Source organism: Temnothorax nylanderi, unplaced genomic scaffold (assembly GCF_030848795.1).
Source record: "Temnothorax nylanderi isolate EJ_2023f unplaced genomic scaffold, tnyl_v1.0 TNYL_tig0537_pilon, whole genome shotgun sequence".
Lineage (NCBI taxonomy): Eukaryota > Metazoa > Arthropoda > Insecta > Hymenoptera > Formicidae > Temnothorax > Temnothorax nylanderi.
In genome coordinates, this window is record NW_027249599.1 from 96,744 (window position 1) to 105,000 (window position 8,257).

Consider the following 8,257-nt stretch of genomic DNA (forward strand, 5'->3'; position numbering starts at 1 on the left):
CTGGGGCAGTAAAAAAGATAGCTTAAAACCAGAATCAAAGAGCATAAATCTGACATTATGAAGAAAAGCGGATCTCCATCAGTTATTACGGAACATCGCCTTAAAACGGATCACAGATTAGATTGGGAAAGGGTAAAAATCTTGGATAATGAGCCGATATACAATAAGCGGCTCATTTCTGAGATGTTGCATATTAAAGACAGAGCGAGGGTCTTAATAAACATAGTGACACTGAATTATTGCCAGAAGCTTATCTTCCAATCCTTAATGCACTCCCTCCTTCCTGATTCCCACTTAGGTGCCTTTCCCCTCCTATACTCAGTCCCTTCCACATGTTCCACTCGATAATTCTCTGACTCTCGCATTTGACATTAGACCGACCACAGCATAACAAGTATTCCTCGACACGCGTTTCTACTGTTCAAGGTATTAAGAATAACTTTAAATTGTATTACGTTTAATTTCAACATTTATAAATTGAGTGGTTCTTGTAAGGACATTCGGCATCGGTCCTATCCAACCCCTGACCGTAATTTGTTGGACAATAGAGACGGATCCTTCCTTGATCGACTTATGGACGATAATTGTGCACGATGAACGGTGTTTCCTGCTTTGGCGAGCGGTGATTGGGATCGACACGATGACTATGTATGCGATCGACGTTTTACACGAAAGCATGTATGTAAGCGATTGGCGGTTTTAATTATGATAGGATAAGGGGGTTACTGTAATTTTTAATTTTAATATGTAACGACTATTGCGTTTATTTATATTCAACGATCAATGTCATTGTTTGTTACACTGAAGAAGGCCACAGAACTGGCCGAAACGTTTGTTGTTGATTATCTGTAATGTTCAGAATATATTATAGCAGCACAAATATCTTGCTAGTTCGCAAGCCCTTTGTTTAAATATTTGTTAAATAATATTGCTATTAAAATAAATATTTGAAAACAATAACAACATTGCTTTGCAAATAATTTTGATTTTTAGATAATAGATTGCTTATAAGCACTTTTTGAAGCAAAGGATTTATTTTTCGATAAACGTATTTTCTTTTTTTGATCGTTAACAAAAATAATTTGTCGAATATGAATATATCGACGTAAAATATTGTAGAAGAAATTACAAGGTTTAGTACGTTCCGCACAAATGTTTGAGATAGTTAATTCTTTATAAGGTGCCCATTTTTCGATCATTTGTAATAAATGCTCAAATAATCGAGGGTGCACAGCACATCTATCAAAATGCGCTTGCAAATGACCTTCAACTAAAGAAATATAGTTAAATATACCATTTGAAGGATTTTCTAAGAATCCAAAAGAAAGAGCTTTGGTATAAAATGAATACTGACCATTATCATCAGTAAAAGCTTTTAAACAATCACTACAAGCGTATTTTTTTCGTAAAACATAAGAAATTGCACTTCCTAGCACGTTGTTTATAATATTACATTCTAATCTATTCGTTATTGGGGTTACATATATATAAGTGTAATTTTGTGTATTTTCATAAACGGGGGAATACATACAATCCTCTGGCAAAATCCCAATTAAATCTTTTCCTTTCTCTGGTTCTTTTGATAAAAAAAATTGAACGTAATGCTCATCATTATCTCATCTTCATAATTTTTTTTGGTTTTCCGAGTGTCTATAAATTGACATAATGTAATCAGTCGTAGACATCGTTTAGTTTCTAAAGTAGTTGGATTATCGTTTCCATGTCGACGTAAAGTCGAAAACAAATTTTCTATGGCATCTTGATTAAGGCGAGAGGTTAAAAAAAAGTTATATCCGTTTTTAAATAACAAATTCACGAGTGTTATAGTATTTAAAACTGACATTTTTATACCCGTCTGAACTGGTTTCCATGACTTGCCAATTATTATATTTTCTATTAAATCTAAAAAATCATCAATAATAGCTATTTTTACGTTTTTATTACTTAAATTTATAGCTTCACTTTGGTATCTGCTATTCATTACATCAAACCAAGCTCGAACCTTTCTTATAAACCAAGCTGTAGTTTCAGCTTCTTTATCTATCATTTTCAGTTTAATCAAAGTTTCCAGAGCAACGGCAGTTCTTACATTAAATATATGCGCTGCTGGTGGTACTTGCATTTTATTAAAAGAAGAAAGCCTTAAAATCTCAGCTGTTATATTTGGTGCTAATTTTAAATCACTATGTCGTTCTTGAATTGCAACTAATTCTTCAAGGTATTTAAATCGTACTTCATTACATGGCAAATTTTCAGACTCTACAATTGATCGGGCTATTATAATGATGGAATTATTGGTTAACGCCATTCGTAAATTTTTTAAAAGATGTGGAATATCTGGAAAGATATAAAAAGAATCACCAGTTCTTACCACCAACGGTACAACGTTATCCCTCGAAACATTTACTCCTAAGTTGCGCCATATAGCTTGATTTTTCGGACCCATATCACAGACTAATCCATGAACCCTAAAGCCTATTTTCTCGACTTCTTCAACAATTTCTAAAAGTAATTGGGTCATTACACAATTATCTGAAGATTTAGACGTCAAATGCCACGAAATAATTTGCTTCCAGTTTTCTGTTAGTCCTCTGAGCATAAAAACAACAACAGTAGTGCTTGGTTTTGCCCGTTCTTCACACGTTGTTTGTCCAATAAATGACCCTGTAGTTATAGATTAAAAATATATATTTCAATTTTAACGTACTTTGGATTTCGAACCAATGGGTTACGCCTATGAACTGTATAGAGAGACAAGGAAATGACTAAATAACAAAATATGAGGAAAAAAATTATGTTATTATTATTACAATCTTCTTACTCTAACACTATTACTTATAGGTATCATTATTAATACTATTATCAAAATCATTATTTTAATTACAATTATTATTCTTACAATTATTAATATTAATATATTAATATTATTATTATTATTATTATACAATTGAAAATATATTCTATTTATTAATAAAGAGACTGTAGAAAAACACTCATGAATTAGTACTTATATACAGAGATATACAGAGTGTAGGAGTTTCTTTTAATAAGGATGCTAAGTATATCTATTTTTGTAATCATATTTTGTAATTATTAGTCGTAATATAAATATAAAGTTCAGTTTGTATTATATATACCTGTGCTAACATCATACTCCAAGGATTTTTTAATGTCCATTTCATCCATCAAAACTACACAATCACTTTGATGCGTAGATGAATGAGTTTTCTTTTTCTCTGCCATTAATGAAAGGACGTCTTTTAACAGACGAGGAGAGAAATCAAGTTTATTGATGTGTTTGCATAAAGTAGAATAAGCTGGTAAAGGTAACTGGAGATCTTTTTTCAAATATAAATACGCCTTCCATCCAACTGTAAACAGAAAGTATCAAAATTAGTGTTAATTCCATACAAAAACTAACATTATTTTATTTAAAAATTGAGGGAATTACCAGCATATCTTATTTGTATTGCAAGTTTCAAGCATTCAGGAGACCATTTTGGTTGATGTGGATTAGATAATCCTGCAGCAAATTTCTTGAAAAATGGAATCTTTTCCAATTTTTCAGATAAGGTACAACATTTTTTCTTATAAGATTTCATTTTTGTTGTTATTTTTAGTCGTAATAATTTTTCATTTTTATATTTCGACTTTAGCATATTAGCTTTTGCATTTAGCATATTACCTTTTGCATGCTCTTTTTCTAATTGCAGTTGCAAGTATTTTATTTCATTAGCTTGTTGGATAGTACCTTGTTCATTAGAAATATATTTTGTTTGTAACATAAGTGTGTCACTGTCACCATCAGTTTGAATGCTTGTATCTGTGACCATTTTTGCTGATGGAAAATGTTCATTTAGTGAATTTCCATCGATAACGTTCCATTATCCCTAATATTACTGTTGAAATTAGTTAAAATTACCGGATTAAAGTCTTGAACATAATCATTTTCGAATAGGTTTTCGTGAGGAGTTTGTTGCCCTGCAAATAATAAATGTAATTAAAAAATAATAATTATTATCTAATATCCACAAATATTGAATAAAAAAATATGATTCTACAATAATTCTTACCAACTGCTAACTGGTTATTGAATGTAATTGTTGAATTTTCATCATTAAAAATAGTTGGAAGAGCGTTTGGTTTTAATTTTCGCCATTTATCCTCTCGGTGGTTTTCAAATTGGGAGTCATCAAAGTGACGCTACATAAAATAAAAAGTGATAATTAATACTTGCTCGAAATTTAAATTTTAATATTTTTAATTGACATAATTCATTTACATACCTCGCATAACCTCGAAGTCGGTGCTATACTTTTGCCGCATTTTTCGAGCCATACTTGTTTTCGTTGCTTGTCTTTGGGAAACCGAAACATACGAAACCCGTTTTCACTGCGATTTTTGCAATGTTTTGCACAGCAGCCTACCATTGCAGCTTTTCGTCTTTCCGACGAGACACGTCCGTACACCATCAGCGCGAATGGCGAACTACGCACACAGTAACAACTATTGTACGACGTGCACTAATACACTGTCACTGGATCCAAAATGGCGGCCGTCGGAAGACCTTATGTAGCATCGCTACCGACGCGCCATTTACCGACCTTGCTCTGGGCCACCGTCCGCTCCGGCCTTTTCATACCCTCCTCCCAACTACTAGTAGTATTTCCGTAGTATTTTTGGGGAAATCCCAGTTGCGCACAGAATAAATCGGACACAGCAGGTTGAATCAACCGGACACAGTAGGAAACAAACACACGATAGTTGCAATCGGATACAGTGCTATTCGGACATAGTAACAATCGGACACAGTGATAATCGGACACGGTAAGAAACGGACACAGTGCCAATCGGACACAGTAGGAAACGGACACACGGCGGTTACAATCGGACACAGTGCTAATCGGACACAATAGGAAACGGACACAGTAACACCCAGAAAGCCAAATGCTGTAAGTTTGCTGCCATGTTGCCAACAAGCAGCTTGTCGTTTATGCAACTAATTTTGACAAACTCGGGACAAGGTGAGACAGCATTATGCTTGTCGGGTTGAACTCATATGAATTATATTTCTATTAACAGCAAATTGATTGCAACGTGACAGCATCAATTTGTGAGGGATTTGTGACAATTTCATATTGTCAACACTTCGTTAGGAATGAGATATAATTAAAAAACTTCATAGCTTGATGACATATACACAATAACGGATGGAAATCATAGCTCCGGTAACTTAGCCGGTCAACTTCGACTTTATTAATTTTTTTTTTTAATCGTTTGTTGGTCGTTTGTTGGTGATTGTTGGCCTAATTACAACGTTTGTTGGTTCTTAAATTTTTTTTAAATTAAAAAAGAAAAATTAGCGTTAAGTTAGCCGGAAAAATCTCATTTTTAATTAAAAAACGGTCTAATCGATGCGTAATCGTTTGCTGATGATTGTTGGTCTAATTTTAGCGTTTGTTGGTTTATTGAATTCTATTTATTGCATTTCCCCGTAGGGTTTACAAGGCGTTTTTATAAGGAACGTACCCAAACCTCTTACAAAACCCATTCCCCTAGACCTGGCCATTTGCGACCTCACAAACATTTTTTACCCTCCCTCCCCATAATCCTCTTCACCCCTCTTCTTCCTCCTCCGCTTCCTCCGAGACTCCGTCCCTCATCCTCCCTCCTTCCCTTCTCCGCTCTTCCCTACTTGGCCCACTCTCTCTTCTTATCCTTCCCTTCATCGTCGGAGCTCATTAGCAGCTTCTCCTCCATCCTGCTTGCGATTTCTTCGTCCTCCGTTCTCCCTGTACTCCTACGCAGTAATCGGCACTAACTATATTTTCGCTAGCGATTTCAGTATTTATTATCAATTATTATTATAATAATATTTTAAAATTTTTAAATCCTAATTAAATAAAAATATAAAATAAATTACATAATTTTTTTTGATTGTTTATTAAATAACTAATAATTTTAGGAATAATATTGATTTATAAAAATCCAATACAAAATTGAAAAATTTTTTTAATACTTTTATAATTTCTAATTATTCGGATATAAATACTAAATATTTCAATAATTATAACTTTTCAAAAATAACTACTAAATATTTGAATAATTAGTAATTTGCAATAAAATATTCCTAAATATTTCGATATTTAGTAAATAAAAAAATAAAAAATTTTTAATTATTAGATTATTTATGGTATAGGGGAGACCGGGGCTAAGCCGACAACGGGGCAAACTTGACACTAGGCTTTTTGCCAATTTAAATCTATCGTAGAAACTTGCCTTTCCTACTGTAAATGCGTCTTTATGTGCCAGTATTATCAACGGAATTTGGTAACATTCTGAGTTATAGTGTAATTTTTAACGCGACATAAGCGTTTTTGATAGTGAAAAGTAATTTTTCTGATCTCTCGAAAATGTCTACTCTTTCATCGAGCTTTACTCTTGCGAATCTACCGGTAAGTGATTTTGATGGGAAATTTGATGCTCTATATGAATCCGATAATCGTTTTTGGATATTTTCAAAATTTTCATGTTTTTGAAATGACAAAAGTGAAAAACGACGTCCGGGGCAAAGTCAACACCACGCCGTTTCGTCGGCTCCCAGTAACAAACGATGCTTGTCATGCAGCCGTATAGCTCATGACAAATGTATGCGCACGTCCGATCGCGAGTTTACCTGCATTAATTGTTTTTCAGACATGAGTTTAGATGAAGATAATTGAAAGTTCAACAATTTTTGTTCTCATTATTTCAAATGATTGTTCTAGCTACTTTATTCCGAATTTTTGTACTTTTTAAATACACAATAAACAATGTATTTTCATTTTCAGACAGTAAAAAATAAGTTCCAGATCAAATTGTGTCGATCAGACAAAGTGTTGAGTTTGCCCCGGCGGAGTGTCGAGTTTGCCCCGGCATTTTTCAATTCGAAAATTTGTCTTCGCGTCACTTTTCCTTTCCTGGCGGCAAAACAAAGCGACGTACAGTAAAACTTCCTGAATCAATTTTGTACCTGAAGAAACACTCTTTAAATATGTACCATTGAATTTGCCTAAAAATTTTAATTAAATATTAAAAATTGCCTTTGAAAAAATAGTGTCGGCTTAGCCCCGGTCTCCCCTACTTCCCGCTATGAAAATCGAAGATTTTCGAAAAATTCGGGAAATTATTGTTTTCATCCCGATTTTCACTAATCGAGTATTCATCAGATGTCGATGTTTTGAGGTCCTAGGAAGCTATTCTGATCATTTTCAGAGGGAGTCCGAGTGTGTATGTGTGTGTGTGCGTGTGTGCGCGTGTGTGTGTGTGTGTGTGTGTGTGTGTGTGTAACCCTTGAATATCTTTTAAACGAATGGACCGATTTGGATGGGACTTGCGCCATTCGAAAGGTCTTACCGGAACTTAGATTTCCTGTAAATTTAGACTTAATCGATCAAGTAGATTCGAAGATATCCTTAAAAGTATACTTTTGCAAAAAGTGTTTTTTCTAAATAACTTTTAAACTAATTGACCGATCGATTCCAAAATCTAATCAGCTCTAAAACTCAATAAGCTGCGTTGAATGTTGCAAGTCCGACCTCAATCAATTAATTCGTTCAAGAGATATTGTGAACGAAAAATTTGTAGAATTAGAAATTTTATTATTTTTAGTACGTAACTTCTCAATTAATAATCTGATCGTTTCCAAAATTTAATGAGTTCTGAAGCTCAATAAGCTGCGTCGAATGCCGCAAACCGGACTTAAATCGGTTAATTTGTTCGCGAGATATCGTGAATGAAAGATTTAAAAAATTACAAACTTTATCATTTTTTGGTGATAACTTTTAAATTAGTAAACTGATCGATACTAAAATTTAATCAGCTCTAAAACTTGATAAGCCGCGTCGGATGCCGCTAACTTGACCAAAATTGTTCGAGAAATATCGTTGGAGAATTTTCAAACAAATATTTTTTGAAATAACTTTTAAACTAATCGACTTATCAATTCCAAAAATTTATTAACTTTGAAGCTTAATAAGCCGCATTGATTGCCGCTAATCTGAATAAAGCCGGTTAATTTGTTCAAGAGATATCGTGAACTAAAAATTTGAAAAATTACAATTTTTTTATTGAAAATAAAAATTTTTTCATGTTTCTTACAAAATTCCGGATTTTTTCAATTCGTTTAAAACTTCCTGAAATTTTCTGATTTTTCGAAAATGTGGCCACCACAGTTAATGATTGATAAATTAATAAATATTTTATTTTAGGTAATTAT

General features: G+C 33.2%; 1 protein-coding gene and 1 pseudogene across 2 annotated transcripts in view; one reads left to right on the forward strand and one right to left on the reverse strand.

Annotated features, from left to right (window-relative positions):
- Positions 1 to 354: 354 nt before the first annotated feature.
- Positions 355 to 8,257, forward strand: part of LOC139783743 (uncharacterized) — an 18,191-nt gene continuing 10,288 nt past the window's right edge. Inside the window, exons 1-2 of one of the 2 annotated variants that reach the window (XM_071722890.1) lie at positions 355 to 426; positions 496 to 678. The gene's annotated coding sequence lies outside the window, so the exon portion shown is untranslated. The remainder of the gene's footprint in view (positions 427 to 495; positions 679 to 8,257) is intronic. The other variant, XM_071722891.1, reaches the window with a different exon arrangement.
- Positions 3,119 to 4,624, reverse strand: LOC139783744 (uncharacterized; annotated as a pseudogene).